General features: G+C 32.4%; 1 long non-coding RNA gene across 2 annotated transcripts in view; it reads left to right on the top strand.

The window, feature by feature from the left end:
- Positions 1–15,666, top strand: part of LOC149075431 (uncharacterized) — an 84,476-nt gene extending 68,810 nt beyond the window's left edge. For both annotated transcript variants that reach the window (XR_016194192.1, XR_016194191.1), the window contains exons 3-5: positions 3,544–3,905; positions 9,828–9,870; positions 15,370–15,666. This is a non-coding gene — a long non-coding RNA (uncharacterized LOC149075431). The remainder of the gene's footprint in view (positions 1–3,543; positions 3,906–9,827; positions 9,871–15,369) is intronic.
- Positions 15,667–17,810: the final 2,144 nt, after the last annotated feature.

The raw sequence follows: 17,810 nt of genomic DNA, 5'->3' as shown, positions 1-17,810 counted from the left end.
ACTATTCGCTTATGGCACTTATTATCCTTAATTTATGGACGTGAGTGTAATTTAAGTGTCAGCACATCACTTTCTACGAAAGGAAAAATTAATAATTAACACTATATAGTATCTGCGCATAAAAAATCATGGTTCAACTTCTTCAATGTCCTTCTTTTTTCAATAACTTTTGACAAAAAACTTTTTCCACTTTCATAATCTCTAAATATCATTTTTCATATCAAAATAAAAAGATTACGCACTTTTTCCGTGAACCAGAGGTGGTGCGACACGCAAACGCTTTACGAACTTTTTACGAACAAATGGTATTACGGCAGTAAAACAGAGGATAGTTTATGCCTAAATTTTTCCCATTGACGTACCACACTAACTGATTCCAACCGGAATCGAACTCCAACTGGCATTTCACTCAAAATGTGAAAGTTGATTCTCCGAAAACAAGAAAACATTCTTCTGTTGTCAGCTTGATCCGAAGAAAAGTTACAAAAAAAATGAAGACACAGTGATCATTATAAGAAAACCATTTAGTTACTGATCATTTTTAGCCCAAAGAAATACAGTATAGAAATTAAGTAAAGTAAAAATGTGAGTTACTGAATATATATATATATACATATATATAGAGTACTGTTAATAAGGCCAACCCCACCACGTGCTCTCATAAAACTTTTTGACCTTGAGAAATGCAGGAGATGATATATTGCGATGAGCATTTCAAATTACAAAACTACATGTAAGTAATGTATGTAAATGTGTCCAACAAAATATGTTTCCTACAACATTTTGTATATTCATTCGAAATGAAGTATGTACTTTCATATTTCTTAATACTTTTTATTTTAGTTTCAAAGCTTTTTTCCCAAAAGTTATGATACCGTCATAGATTTTTTTGGAATAATACTTTTTCTTTTGAAATCATTAAAGTAAAACATGGTTTGTCTTTTTTTTTTTTCTTTTCTTTTGTGAAGAAATTTTCGGTAAGTATGCAGCACGCGTTTTGTATAGTTTGTGAGAAGAAAATCCATAGCTCTGTATAAAAAGGGAGAAGCAATATAACGACCGATTTTTCAAGTCTTTCAATATGCTTAATGCTCTAGATTTATGGGACAGTGATGCGATAAATGCATGGTAATTCGAATTCCTTTTTTTTTCTTTCTTTATCCTTCTTATTCTTCGAAGAGTTCTTCAAAGAGAAAGTTTAAAGGACCAAGAGGTACAATAAATCTTCTAGAATAATGCATTAAATGTCGGGAAAGAGAGCGTTTCATGAGGAGGAAAAAAATGAGTAAAATCTTGTGCACGTTTTACTTGTTACTTGAGAATTCGAAAAGAAAATTGATAGTAATATTTGACAGACTAAAAATTAATCTCTCTTAATGCATATTTTTTGGTATTTTTTAATTTTTTTTAGAAATGTATCGCACACTATGCTATGCAAAGCAATGGCCGTATGTTACTAAGGAAACCGGATAAGTGCAAAATCTATTGACCCAAAAAAATTGAAATAAATTACTGTAAAAAATAGGTTTATGAATAGACCTCCTATAAAAATTTCAAATACATTAGAATTAAAGTGACGCTTCATAAATAAGAATGATTTGTGGTGTATTTTGCTCAGTCGAACACCGTCTTAAATGATATGTGTAAAGTAAACAAAAATGAATTTACTTTAATTTGAGTGAAATACGTATACCGTGAGTGCTCTCGACAATATCACCGGGTGAAAATTTCTAGGAAATATTGTAAATATTCAGATAAAAAGCAATCTGGATTTTTTTTAAGGGAGGTAAAATATTCTGAGCATCTGTCGAATTCCTCACAAGCTCAGAAACATTTTTCTTTATTAATGAGATCCAAATGTCGCACATTAATTTTAATAGTGAATTAATGACCATAGTTAGTGAAAGAAATAATACATTTCCGAGATTCATTTTTATCAAACTTACATAACGCTACAATAATAAACTAAATAATTGCTCTGGGATGCAATAAAGTTGCGTTCGACAAGATAATATGCAATTCTGAATAGGTTTGAACTGCTGAACATGAATATTAACATGAAAAGTTTTATTGGCCCTTGTTTTTGAGACATCAGCCTCTTGACAGTTACAATAACGCTCTTAAAGTGTTTTTTATGGTGAAAAGTGATAAGGACCATGGAACAACGTTACCAAAAAAAAAAGTTCAGCTTCGATATTCACTAGCTACTGTTAGACAATTTTAAAAGTTATTCTTTATGTCCAATGCAAGTGTAATGCAAAACGAAGTAACTTGTCAGACGACAATGAATGAACTATTGCGCTGTGACACATTTGCATTTCTATGTATTCTTGTTGTGCTTCTATGTAATTTCTGATGAGTGTTTATATAGGGTGTTTACTTAATTCCCCTCGCCTCGGTTTACTGGTGAACCGTTGATCCTAGAGACATACTTCCAATTAAAAAAATTGTCAAAATCATGTGTAGAACTCAGATTGCAGGGGATTGCTGTAGTTGCAGGGGATCGTATAGTTATTCAATAAAAAGTCTTTATACGCACACCGTGTGCTCAAGAACCCGATTACAAAGTTGTTGCCCTGTCTCTCCTGATGACAACGAAAAACAATTCCACGTTTCTAAGCAGCGCAATATTTGATGAGATATTCGAATTAGAAAGACGGAGGAAAGTTTGGAAAAGTAGCATTAAATGCTGGTAAAACGGTCTGTCCGTATATAATGCTGTTTTTTTTACAATTTTCTGTTTATTCGAATTCGAATATCTCTGTGAATATTGCACTAAGAAACGTGGAATTTTTTTGTTGTCATGAGGAGAGACAGGTAAACAACTTTGTAATGGCGTTTTTGAACACAGGGGGGTGTCTGTATAAAGTTATATTTTAATAATTGTACAGCCCCTTGCAACGTGAACTGTGTTTGACTCGTTATTTTGATACTTTTACTAATTGGAAGTATGTATGTAAGATCAACGGTTCGCCAGTGAAATGCGACAAGTTGAATTAAGTAATCACTCGGTATATATTATGCCTATACATATCGTAGACATTACTTTGAATTTTTGTTGGTATTTGTGTACATATTTATTTTGTTTTTCCCTCACTTATGTTATGTTTCAATGCATTGCATTGCGTTGTTGTAAGTGTATTAAATGTGAGATTTCAGAGAAAACCGCAGCCACTCCAGCTTTTTTTCGTGTTCAGCTTACTGGATTGCGTAATAAATTAATAATTTTGTTTCGAACACCGAAACTTCGTGAAAATTTCGTGTTCAGTATATCATTAGTTCTTTTTAAATCTTAAAACTAAATGCTGGTGAATATCAGTGTAAAGGGAGAAAACATCTGTTGCTGCATTTACGTTAGTTCATTTAATCAGTCGATAATACGGAATTCTGATAATGAATATATTCATTTGATACAAATTAGACATATACTATTGAATTTTTCATATGCATTTGTTTTCGAATCACTTGTAGTTATATTCTGTGCGCAACGGGTATAAAAATCATTCACGCTCACCATCATTTTATTCTCTCATTCTTATTCAGTTTTATTGACATCACTGGTTCTAATGCCGTAACGAAAATGATTTGGAAACGAAATTTGGAATGCAGAAAATAACCGAGAGTACATGGAAACGAAGAAAATAGGATTCCATTAGATGAAGAAGACATCTCAAAATTTTATGGAAAAAGATTCAATTCAAAAATGAAAATGATTTAAGATTTTGTGATACCTATTCCAGACTAAGGCACACTTTGCTTAATACATCCAGAAAATTTTTCATAAAATAATCCAGGTATCAATAGCAAGCATGAAGGGACATCGAATTTTATATTTTCCAAAAGCAAGTGATGTTTCACTACTTTCCGTAACGAAAAGCTTCATGATTCCTGATAGAAAATAAGAGGTATTTTGTGCATACTCCCTTTTTCCCGTGTCAAGAATATTTTCATGAAATTTTCTGTAAGAATTGAATTGCGTTCGTTTTTTTCCACAATAAAAAACGAAACACCGTAGACAAAAACAATAAAGAGAAAAAAATAAACGTACGCTTTTTGATCTCTAAGGATTTTGTAATCCTTCCCTCAAAACTAGATCAGATACATAATTTGAATATTTTACGATATTTATGAGTTTGTTATATAAAATTCAGTTCTTTCGAGTAAAAATTAGTTTTAAATATAATTTAAGCTTCATTAATTAATAATAAATTTATAAATATTACAAATGTTATTATTATTAATTTATAAATGAACAATAATTTATTGGAATTATAATTTACTATAAGTATTTATTTATGTTTTATTTATTTATACAATATCGTTGGCCCTGCGGCCTATACAAGAGGATGCGATTGAAAATGGCAAAGATATTGTTTGATATTAGACAAAAAACTGGTGATAATGGGGGGATTCGACAATAGAGCTTGGGAGTTTGTTCCATTCACCAATGGTATGAGGAAAGAAGCTGTATTTAAAGCTGTCAAGTGGAAGCAAAAATAGGTTTTATTTTAAAGGAATGGTCGAGCCTTCTAGAGATGTAGGATGGTTTGGCAAAGATACCGGAATTATCTATGTTGAACTGACCATGAAAAATTTTATAAAACAATGTTAATCGAGAAATGAGACGAAGAGTAGAGAGAGGGAGGAGGAAGTTCGGACGTGTATCGTAATCTAAATCAATCCTTCAAGAAGTTTTTGAAATTTTTCTGACCCACATTATAGCTGCCGCAGTGGAAATCACTAAATGGTCTAGAAATTGCCATCTATTTTTGAAACGAATTCATTTTCGATTGCGTGGCCTGACTTCCCACCAAGACAAAATAGCAAAAAACACAAAATCGGTTTTCTGTTACTTTTGCTGTATGCTTAATATCTCTATCTCGAAGAAAAAGAGAAACCATCGTCTCGTTTCCGTTCTGTTATCAGACATTGAACAAAACCGGACTCCACCCACTAACAGTTAAATGACATGCCGAGGGAAAGGAAAACAAGTTACCAGAAGAACACTTACAACGGTATTCGAGCCCGTCAATGCCGAAATCAGAGGGTTTTAAGAACCCGAGATTTTTCTGGGATTGGCCGAAAAAAAGCGGATCAACTTAGACGAGATATCTCGGGATTGCCGCTGTAAGGGTTGATATTTAAATGTACTGAAACAACACTTTTCACAGTTTAAATATTTCGATTCAATGCAAAATGTATGTATTTGCATCAATTAAATAATTACTAGCGTGTGCACTTGAATTTCCCGATTTGATTAGTTCCTGTGCAGTTAACGCTGTTCCTCATGTATTTTTAATCTAAATTTATTGGATATGAATGAAACTCGATTCGTTTCAAATTGAATTATATTCGTATAATAAGCGTGTGATCTACGTTAAAAAATTCAATACATACAAAGGCCATAACGCACAATTTGTCCAACAAGGTGCTGAAAGAATTATGCCCACAAAAATATGTGTGTATGTCAAACATAACCAAAATACAGCAAGCCAATATAAAAGAACACACTTCGATCATATTCCCCCTCACACCTGCGTTTCTCCAATTTAAAAACATTAAAGAAATCAAGTCTTTCTTCACATAGCTCAATCCTTGTGTGCCAACAAGAGCACGCGTAGCTCTTCTCTGCAACCCCTCAACTATGTCACTCTGAAAGATGGTATTGTCTCCAAACCCGTACGGCATACAAAGCAGAATAATGACTTTGGGAGAACACGCGAAGAGACCTTCTTTAAGAATGAAACCCCACACTTCCATCCCCAGAAATTCTATTCGATTTTTTGACCGTCGCCGAGGAATGTTCAGAAAACTTAAGCCTCTCGTCAATGAGAATTCCCAAATCGGTGACTAGTTATATCCGGGATAGTGATACCGTAATACCATTCAACTCGTAGGTGAAACGTGGATGACTTTTATAAGGCTGACTCGGGTAATACATTTATAAGATTAACACTTGAATTTTTTTTCAAGTTCGGATGAAAAACACATCACTGTGTAAATAAATATTATTTGAATAAATATGCGGAAAATATGATTTCTGGGAAATTTTTCCAATTACGTTTGTAAAATACAATTTTTATTTGTGAGCTGAAGTATAAATTTTTGTTGGAAGAAGACCGTTCGAAGTCAGTGAAGAAGATTTATACCAATTCATATAGCATGTATATATGTAATATTAACATATATTGGTAAGCATACACCGTACATTCACGATGCTGTGAAGAATAAAATATAAAATTTTCTTCTCCCGGAAATTCATCTCAGGGTATTCCCAAAAGTAAATATTCACGATAACTTGTTGATGTGAATTTTGTATTTGGCATGTCACCGACGGGGTATAATTCGAATATTCATTATTGCAGAAGGATAACTGTGGCAGTGGAAAATAAATACTGTAGTTGGAAATTGAAATTATTAATTTACTGAATATTTTGAATCAGAACTTGGCAGTGTGTAGCAGCGTTCTTCGGGGACATAATAACCCATTACTTTCTGAAAAATTTATCCATACTCTTCTAAATGTGTATATTCGAATGTAGGGATAATATATGATAGTTACAGTTGAAAGAAAATATTGAAATAATTCAACATGTAACAGTGGAACGTTTCAACAAATTTTCAGAAAAACTGATTTTTTCACATGGATATAAAACTTTTATCATTCGCAATATAAACTGATACTTCACCCTAGAAATTTTGCAAAAATATGCATCTGAAAATACTTGGTTAAAATGAATTCAAGTTTTAAAAATCATTTTGATATAATATTCTTATAGATTAATTCCGAAATTCTATGACAAATATTTTTCTAATTATATGAATGGGGATAGACAGTAGAAATTAATAAAGTGGTTTCTACTGGTGAAAAATAACAATGGTGGTAGTTTCACAATACGCTTAAAATTATGTCTTTTTTTAATGCAAAATACTTGCTTGTAGGATCATCTATTTACTCTCAAGGATATATTAATCTTCGATAAATTATTTGTAAATAATGTGAAAATATTGAAATTCTGACATTGCTATCTGAGACTACAAGCAAGAGTAATTAGATCAATACAGGGTGTCCCAAACTGTTTTTACAGCAGATAACTTTGCAACTGCTGACTTTAGAAACATATTTTCAATTACAAAAAATTTGGAATTCACTTCCAGTTAATTATAATATTAAAATTTTTTTGAAGGGCCATAATACATATTAAAAAAAACATTTTACAGAAGTCCCGTGTATTGAAACTTCCAATTCTTGAAATGGTGATCCCGCTCTGAAAAGTCATTTGCGAAAAAAACAATATATTTAAATGCGATTGATATTCAGAGATATATTAAATATATAAAATTATTATTCTTTGGCAACTTATCTGTATCCGTGTGTCACTCTCCGCTATTAATACAAAGATTTCGACAGCAAGCTTATTTATGTATTTAGTATACAAACCTGTGAAAGGCCAAAGGTGCTGTGAATTCACGAGGTGCACAATATTAAAAATCAATGAAATTGTAAGGAAAAAGCAGGGGGATATCAGTAAAAACAGTAAATTAATCATATACACGAACATATATATAGAGGGAGAAATGCATAAAAAAGGTCACACTAATAGATATCTTAAAAAAAACCTAATGCCTGTCAAACAATAAAATACACATGTATACACAGATTGTACAAGTGGCACCTGTGCTGAAAGAAGTCTACAAGGCTATAAGATGCATGAAAAAAGGGAAATGCCCAGGGGAAGACGGGATTTTAATAGACATTATTAAAGAAGCAGGAGAAGAATTTGCCAGTATGCTAGCTGCCTAGTTCACAAATTGTCCCACAAAATCGGTTGTGCCTGAAGATTCGAATAACGCAATGATGGTTCTTCTTCACAAAAAGGGCGAAAAAGAGGATGTCAACAATTATCGACCATTCAGCGTCTTATCTCTGTAATTTATAAAATCTTCACCAAAGCGTGCGAACATTAGGCTTGGACCCACAATGGACGAACACCAACCATAAGAACAAGCAGGCTTTCTAAGTTGGATTTAATACAATGGATCACATCCAAACAATCAGAGAGAGAAAGAGAGAGAGAGAGACAAGGAATATGAATTACCATTGTGTATGACCTTCATTGATTTTGAGAAAGCGTTTGACTCTGTCTTCACATTTGCTGTTGTTGCGGCTCTAGATGTAATTCGGATAGAGAAGATATACATGATCATTATCATTATCAACATTAACATCAATATCATTAAGAAAATATATAATTCAATGTATGATTAAATAAAAACAATTAAAAAAAAGCATGATACGAAGATCAATACAGGAAAGGAAATTCAACTGACCTTGCGGGGAATCAAACCTACGTCCTCTCACTTCCCGGGAGAGCGAACTAAGCTACCAAGATAATCAATCCTCTTTCCTTAGAACTCGCGCTCGCTGAACGGGGCCGCACATGAACAGCCAGACCCAACTTGTACAAAAGCTCACAATGTCTGACACTGTTACCAGATGGCGACTTACCCGAAGGTGATATCACTCTTCACTTGACTGATACCTCCGAATCTTTGCACTTATCAGTGTGTTGACAAATTTTCATTTTCTTAGAAGTTTTGTAAAATTACAAAATTTTTACAAATTTGAATATAATTTACGTTTCGGAATTTGAGAACCGCACTCTCAATCATTTGTGATAAATGCTGAAAATTTCAAAGTCCAGTATCTGCGGTAATATTGCATTATAACAAACGCATTTTTTTGTAAATGACTTCTCAGATTCACGTTTATATTTCCACTACAGGGTATGCATGAAAAGTCAATTTTAGTATTTTTTATGTATATGACATTTTGGAAAATTTCAGACTGACTAAGCACGTCAATCGAAAACATTTTGTAACTGAAAATATGTTCAGTCAACGATTGCACAGGTATCCAATGTGCAAAGAATTTGGGACCACCTGTGTGTGTATATCCTCTCTATATCCATTGAAATAATTCGAAAATTTAAAGCAGTTATTGAAAAATTACGTTTTACGGAAAAGCAGAATATTTAAGTGTTTAAAAAAACCGAAATTTTTCTTTATAGTGCAATAGGCAACTTTCCAGCGAATCTACTGCCGTATAACTTTGAGTTATATTCAATATAATTTGAAGCACATGATATAATAAATGAAGATATAAAGTTATTTAAGTGTGAGGAAAAAAAATATTAATTATGATGCATGAGAAGTTAAATATCCAGCAACTAAAGGAGGTGCAAATCCATCTATCTTTCAAGAAAATACCCGTTTCTCGCTCATGAAAATTTTTGGTACTGACAGGATTGCACTTAGCAAGTTTCTAGTCGGCTGATCGATGGAAGGAAATCCTGGCGATTAATGGATCGATTAATGGAACTTCGAAAGTTCTGCAATTTGTAACCCAAGACGGAACGATGCTTTTCCTCTTACAGAAACTTTGTTGGTTGAGCAAACCAAACATATAAACCTCCGCGAACAAAAAACAGGATCGTTAGTTAATGGCATTTAAAGTAAACGTTCAAAAATCTCCCGTGTTTCTAAATTGTTTTGTCGACCACTCCCCATCTTTCGTTTAAGTGTGACTCTAAAAAACAAATTGTGCAAAAATTTAACTGCCCTTAAATTTCTTTTAAAGGTACTTTAAATGCTTTTGAATTATTCCTTTAACAACATTCATGCACTTACGACTTGTATATCTGTGTAATTCATATCAATCACGCACCATTTTTTTACAATGACTACTTCTCGAGTAACTCAAAATATATATATATTTTTTCATTTATTTCAAATTGCAAACATTTTAGGTAACATTTTGTCCTCAGGTGCTGTGGTTTACAACCTGCGTCGTATCATGGATCATACAGGGTAAGCAAAAAATTATTTTCAATGGTTGAAAAAACGAATGAAGTAATAAAACACACAATGGATCACTTATAGCATATTATTACAAGAAAGTACTCGAGTTTCCTACGCATTTCTAGGAGTACATACGCTTTCAAAACTATTCGAGGAGTACACACAGTTCCGACGTATTTGTTGGATCAAACCCTCTACACCAGTAGTTCTCAACCAGTGCTCCGAGTTCATATCTTAGGAGCTCCGTGACAACTCGAGAAAAATGGGCCAGAAAATGTAATAAAGAAACAAATAGAAGAGGCCTTTGAGGCTTCGTCATAGAAATTATGAACTAAAAAGGGTTCCGTGTGTCAAAAAACGGGTGGAAAGATGCTGTTCTATCTTTTTGTAGGAGTTCCTTTTATGTATGAGAGGAGCAAACACCTGACGAATTTCTAAAAGTACGCACATCTTCCACACAGTTCTTGGGGGTCACAACGTTCTAACATTTCAAACAATACTTAAACTTTACACGCATTTCTAGAAGTAAGCACATGTCCTGCGCATTCTATAGAAGATTCGCATATCTACAACTCAGTTCTGGGGATGGGATGCGCAAGTCTCCTGGGCATTACCACGATGTAAACGAGTTTCCTACGTATTTCTGGGGTGGACTTTTAATGTTAAGACTCACTGCTCTAATATGTAAATTTATTTTTATATTCTTTCAGATTTATACATAACCGAAAAGTCATTTGAAATATTAGAAGGGCTGAAAAATATTGCTGGTTATGGGGGGCGGGGACAAACTAAAAATTTCTATACATATTTTGCATAAAGTGCAAGTGACTTTAACACACACACACACACACACACACACACGCTTGGGCATTTCATTTATTTAAAAAATATATTACAGATTTATTATTCATTAAAAGTATTACAGGTTCATTTGAAAGGGTTACAAGTTTTGAAAACAATCTAGATATTAAAATGTTTAGATAAGTGATAAAATGGAAAAAGTTAAAATATTAAAGGAATATTTTAATACCGTATTTCTGGAACTAAGCTACACACATAGAAGAAAAGAAATTTTGTCTAACGTGAGCGTCCTAAGTTTGTAATTACTGCAGTTTCCCAAGACTAAAATTTAACTTTCATTTAATTATCGTTTCCTTGTTCCCCAAAAAAAAAATAGATTATATGTTAGAAAATGTTTTTAAAAACGTACGGAACTAGTACGAATTGTTGAAATGCGATTTAATTCGTTGAAATTTAAATTTTATACGATAATGTTCATATTCAAATATCTCTTCGAATACTGAACATAGAAACGTGGAGTTTCTTTTGTTGTTCTCAGCAGAGACATTACAATAAGTTTCTAATTAAATTTTACAGCGCAGGGTGGCTATATAATTTTTTTTTCTATTTTTATAAATATACCTTGTCATAATAACCTTTTAATATGAATGACGTTCATGAGTTCGACGCGTTATTTAGATACTTTTCCTAGTTGGAAGTATGCCTGTAAGATCAAGGATTCACCAGTAAATTGCGGTAGCAGCTGTTAGCTATACACCCTGTATATTCATATAATGATATATAATTTAATGCTAATCCATAATTTCTAAATTAATAAATGTTACAAAAATATTTCTCTTCTTATTATTCAAACATATTTTGTGTAGGAATTGCGCGGATCCGAAAAAAAATATGAAAAGAAATTCTGAAGATCGTAAAAGGTATATTTGCTGGTCCCATATTCTTCCCACAGCATTCTTATTGGTTTTCGCGGTCTACTTGTTTTCAAAAGTTGAACGTTTTCATATATACTTGAATCATTATTAGCAGCTTATACCTGTCACGTTGCTTGACGTTTTCGGCATATCCGGAACTTCTTTTTGATAATCACAGAAAGTAACAGAGAGCTGGACAAGTTCAAAACTCTGTGGCTAACTGTACAGAACGGAAGCATGATATAAATGAAAGAAAAATTATTTTGACCAAAGCTGACATTTCGGGCCAATCATATCCATTGAAACACACGCGGTGCTATCATTGTTTCCCTTTTCTCAGAAGGCCGAAAACCACTGCGGACACCAACAATACTTCGGAAAACTGTGGTATAATAAATGTATAAAATGGGGTCGATGTCATAGAAAGATCCTCGGACTGAGAAACAAAAAAAATGCAGCAGGAATATTCGGATTAGATAGGTGCTACTGTATTAATATCTAATATCTAAGGGTAAATATGGACATGCAATCTGGATATTTATTATTACTTATACACCTTGTGTACATCTTGAGAATTTCTAACGAATTGGTTGATGACGAAAAGTGTTGTGCGTGGGTGTGCATATATCATGTGTGGCCCAAACAAGCTCCCGATGTCATACTTTCTACGATCGGGGGATGTAAAAAAAACATCTAGCCTGGACGAGTATATCAATATATTTGATTGATAATAAACTAGATGAACAGCGTTGAGCAGAACGTACTACGTGCTAAATCAAGCACCTGTAATTGCAGTAAAACATAATTAATTGAAACTTTTAGGAACAAAAGAAGTCAGAATTTGCTTTTATCCACCAACGCGTTGAAAAACAGATCTTTACAGACAAATTAAATATTTGGAAAATTGTACTTTTCTCCACCATCAGCGTTTCATTTTGGTCAGATGTCACAAAGTCAGGTGACGGCATTCAAAAGAAGAATACTAAAAAGTCAGATGAACTTCTCGCGCATTCAAAATTTGATTCAATTTTTAGACCGTAACCTATATTTGCTGCACGACAAGAAGGGTGGACTACGGAAGAAGCAGGATGAATTTCAGCCTTCCAGACCAGTAAAGCTGATACCAGGGAGAGTCTACAACTTGCGGCCAAGTAGGGGTACTGGAAATTCACGAAACTGATACGTCGTTGAACGGCGAACTTTATTGGAGAAACTATAAACACTTAACATATTAACGTGGTGAATCAATGCCACCTATAATCCAGCTAGCCAGCCGATGTAGCGTCGGGAATGATGAAAATCTCCTAATTGCCCAGGAGAATTAAGACGTAGGATGCTTATGGAACAGGAATGTGTGCCTAGAATGAGCTAAAACATCTGGGTGTCCGCACATTGCTGACTTGGAGACTTGGACCAGGACATGTGACGCAAACATGACATCGATTCGTCGTTGTACGACTTACACGACTAGTGACATCCAACGAACGCGGACGGACCGCCACCAACGGAATTTGATTATCGAGTCCGGACGTGCCAAGGACGCTATAATATCAATTTAGATTTCGATTCTTAGATCATGATTTATCATAATTATTCCGTTGATTTATACCCCTGTAATTGGACTTGTTATTCTGTTATACAAATTTATATAGATATATATACATATACATATTTAATAAAATTCCGGATGCACCCATCTTTCGGGAACGCTTTGATATCTCCTAGAGATGGGAAGCGGGGTGCGTCCGGTCCTTCAATGTTCAATGTATTTTTCTCCACTCTTTCTTTGATAAATAATAAGCCCATTTTAATATTGCTCAGCTGGTGTGCTTCGAGAATTCGTACCGCTTAATTTGAATCTTTTTGTCGTCATTAAGAGTACGGAATGTTCATATTTTAATACGTTAATGAAAGTCTATTTCCTTGTTGGCATAATAATGATTAGCAAATTTTGCGAAACATTTCCATAACGAATGATCAAGACCTGTTTCCGTAAAAAATCAGGCTTTGAACATGGGCACGAAATTCTGTGGTGATGCTGATTCCAGAACAACATAATGCAGAAGCTGTATGATTAGTTACACAGACTGTCCTGTAAGTGCTAATGTGACCATATTTCATCAATCGTCCATCGTAAAGTATATATATATATATAGTTGCAATTCAGAAAATGCTCAAAAAGCGTTCAAAAATTACCCTGTAGCAGTACTGAACGCGAAAATACAGTGCATGACAAAACAAAAAATTTAATTTCTTTTAAACGTTACCCCTGTCCTCCCGGTTAGAAAATCGTTGCCGTGATACCATTAAAAAAATGTAATGTTTTCAAGTGCAATATTCACTAAGATATATTTGAATTAGAAAATATAGAAAAGTTGGGGGAACAGCGTTAAATGCAGATAAAACTTTTTCTGCATTTAATTCTGTTTTTTTTTTCAACCTCCTTCCACTTTTCGAATTTGAATTTCTCAGGGAATATTACATTTAAAGAAAGATTTCTTTTAGAATCAGGAGACACAGGACAACGAAGTCCTAATTGGGTTTCGGGGGCACATGTCATACCCCTGTTTGCTATGCACACTGTATATTACAATTATAGATTATAAAAATTTGGGAAACCGTATCATGTGAACGTAGATTATTACGTGGCAATTTATGGTCAGTTTACGGATCGAATACAGATTAATTGGATAATTGGAATGCACTCTGAATTCATTGGACTTCGAATTAACGAAGTTGGACTGTATATACGCATGAGTCACAATCGTCCAATCGTAATTGTTGATATTAGAATGGAATCTTGGATTTGGACATGGATTGTCCTTCACTATCCGAAGTGGCCCTTTCTTCCCTACAATTCTCTAACTATACATGCAGGCAGTGCCTAACTCATGGAGAATCTTAAATATTTACTACATTAAATATATTGAATTTTCTTAAAATGCAACTGTGATCACATACACAAAAAAAAAAAAAAAAAGTAGCTAAACATGTTTTCGAAGAGATTCTTTTGTATCGCGATTGCGCGAAATGAGTAGATTTGAGAGAAAAATCGTTTCCTTGATACCCGGAAGCGTTAGTTATCATGTCATATATTAGGCAATAAGAACAAGCTTCCGTTTTTCTTACGATGTTTACCAGGAAATGGAGAAGTACGTCGTTAAGAAAGATGTTACCATCTTTATACGAACTATACATGCATATACATTACATACATACAAATGCCTTCTAGCATCCCAAAAGTTATTTGTCTTTCTTTATACAAAGACAATGTGGAATGGGAATAGCATCGATCGTGAAAGGAACTCAAAAAATATATATTCAGATTAAAATCAATGAATAAGAAAATATTTTCGGAATTTACTCGCATAAAAATACAATTTTTATTCATTTCCTACCAACTATATGTTTTGTTTCCTACTTGAAAATTTTGAGAAAAACTTTGAATGAATATCTTTGAAGAAAAAATGTTCCGGACAGTAAGTCATTTCAAATTTAATAACTTTAGGTTGAAAATATATTCCCTAAATTTAAAAAAAATTGACTAGAAAAATACAGCAATGGCAGTCCATCTTTTATTTTTCTTCAAATATAACTGTGTTTAAGGGTATTATCTAATGATGAGTAATAAAAGCTATGAAACAAAATTAGGAAAATACAAACATTCCAGAATATATTATAATAAAATTAGTATGCTAAAAATCTTTCAAAGTGAGTTTTTTTATTGAACATATTTATTTTCATATTTATTTCACAGTGATAATACACGATAATTTGTTTTTATCCCTTTCAGACTCTGGTGCCGCAAATGTGTAGGTTGCTTTTGCACACTGTAGACGTTTTCCTCTTGATCTCACGGAGTTTAGTCCTGACTTAAAAGATGGTGTAAGTTTCGAGTTAGAAATATAGTGAATATGAACTTTTAAGGCTTTCACAACAGGGCAGCATTCAAGATTGGACAAGATGGTTTCCAAAAGGAAAGTGCCTCCGGAAAAAGTGATTTATTACATAAAATAAAGTAATAGAATGCTGCAAAAAATTGCTTGTGAAGGTGAATATGTCATTCATCATCTTGGCTGAAAATATATGAACGAAGTAAATTATTTCTGCACAAAAAAGATATAAAAAAATTCCAATATAAAGATTTGGTTGATGACATATGTTTTTAATGTATATTTTTAGTATCAGAAATGCAAAAGCAGTTTGAAAATTTGAAAAAAATGAATGCTCGTTCAGAAAGGAATATAGTGAAATAAATTGAAAATATTTCATTGTTAGAGCAAAAAAAACATTTATCTAATGTTCAGCATCAAGGTTCATCTCCAATTAATGTTTCTCCAGTTAATTCATGAATTTCAAATCACTATGGGGGAATAATGAGACAAAAATAGCAATAACTTCACCTAGCAAAAATTTGATTTTAATGCAATAATTTACCACCCAGGATATTCAAAACATTTATGTTGATTGTATTTATGATATGCACATATTCACACAGTGCAGCACGCACACTATTTTTCTATAATGATTTTTCATTTAAAAAAAAGTGGGTTTAACTTTGAATATATAAAATCTAAAAGAGATATCAAGGTAATATCATAAACAAAAAAGATGAGGTTTTCACCACCACATCTTAATTCAATATATTATTCAAAATAGTCTTTATTTAAATTTCTATGATTGCGCAAAAAAGAGATAAATCGTTCCTATCGAAAAAAAAACGAAGCAATATATTTCATTTATTTTAATATTCACGATTATTTTATACTTCCGTTCAAAGAAATTATGCTAATCCTGCGTATATTCTCGATCTTGAATTATATCACAGGTTAATAGTTCAAAAACGGAACACTTTCATTCACTTTCTTTGATGTACGCATCTTATCTGGAAAATATGCAAATTAAAATATTAAGGTAGGCAAAAAGAAGAGAAACAATTTTTTTTTCAGAAAATTTATTCAAAAATTTTACTTAAAACATTGTTTTTATTCCATGCATATCTTAGTTTAGTTTCAAGTTACACTACAAAAAAAATTTATCCTCACTAATTTCAAAAAATTGAAATCATTCGAAGTTTCTGCAGACAATAATGTTAAAAACAAAATATTTTCACGATATATGATCATTACGACAATAACGCACAAAACCTTTTCCATATATAACAACCGAATTATTATATTTCGAAACTATAGAAATATGTAATACTGTAATTTTTCTTAATTAGTTTGGAACTTTGCTAAGTCTATATTGGAAATATGCCAAGTAAATAAGAGAAAAAAAAATCCTATTCTCTTGTATTGAGAATGCAAGTATATGCGTTCTGGAACCCATACATGCAATTCGATATAGAAAAATCTATTTTGATTAAAATTTGCGTGAGAGTGCAATGCATTCAAATATTTATACTAATAGGAAACATGTTTTTTTTATTTGTTGATTCATATAATAATTATAACGACTCCAATGATGCAGCATATTTGAAAAAAAGGAGGTAGAAGAATGGGATGGACTCTCATTAAATGGAATAATCTAAAGAGAAAATAAAACAGAAATAGAAAAGAAATACATCTTCCTTCTCTTTTATTCTGTTTTCAGTTTCATTCAAGTTATCATTTTTTTCATTTTCTTTGAATGAAAAAAAAAACAGACCTTATTAAAAAGAATACAATAAGACATTCTAAATCTTCATAGAAATACGTATAATGAAGAGCGTATTTTCCTTTTCTTTTAAATATTTACAAGAGGTTTTCTCTTTTGCACACGAGCACTTAGTGCGAAAAGGTAGATTTTTTTTTTTCATGAAAATTCATAAAAACAATTATTTTAACTCATTTTTACGTACTTTGAAAGAATTCGTATAATAATATAATTATTATTATTACTAATAGTATTATTGTTATTACTATTATCACAGCACCAACGGAACTGTTGGTTATAAATAAATTTCCCCAATGTGTTCGTACATGTTTTCAATAATAGAAACGATTAATAGTGATTAATATATGTTCACTGAATTAATACATTAATGAATGCTGCTAATACAGATTTAAAATTTATTCCAGTGTTTAGAAAGTTTTTCATAGTGATAAAATATACAACTGTGATTTAGTTTTTTCAGGTATTTTAATTAAATGACCTTGTTTTTTTTTTTGGAATTTTTGTTTTTATCAGAGTTCAATGTAAATTATTTTTATATTACATGATATCGCTCTCCTCTTGTTTATGCAAGATATA

This window comes from Pholcus phalangioides, unplaced genomic scaffold (genome assembly GCF_987345545.1).
Source record: "Pholcus phalangioides strain wild (caught in Gottingen) unplaced genomic scaffold, Ppha-v1.0 ptg000015l_1, whole genome shotgun sequence".
Taxonomy (NCBI): domain Eukaryota; kingdom Metazoa; phylum Arthropoda; class Arachnida; order Araneae; family Pholcidae; genus Pholcus; species Pholcus phalangioides.
This window is presented reverse-complemented; position numbering and strand designations above follow the sequence as displayed.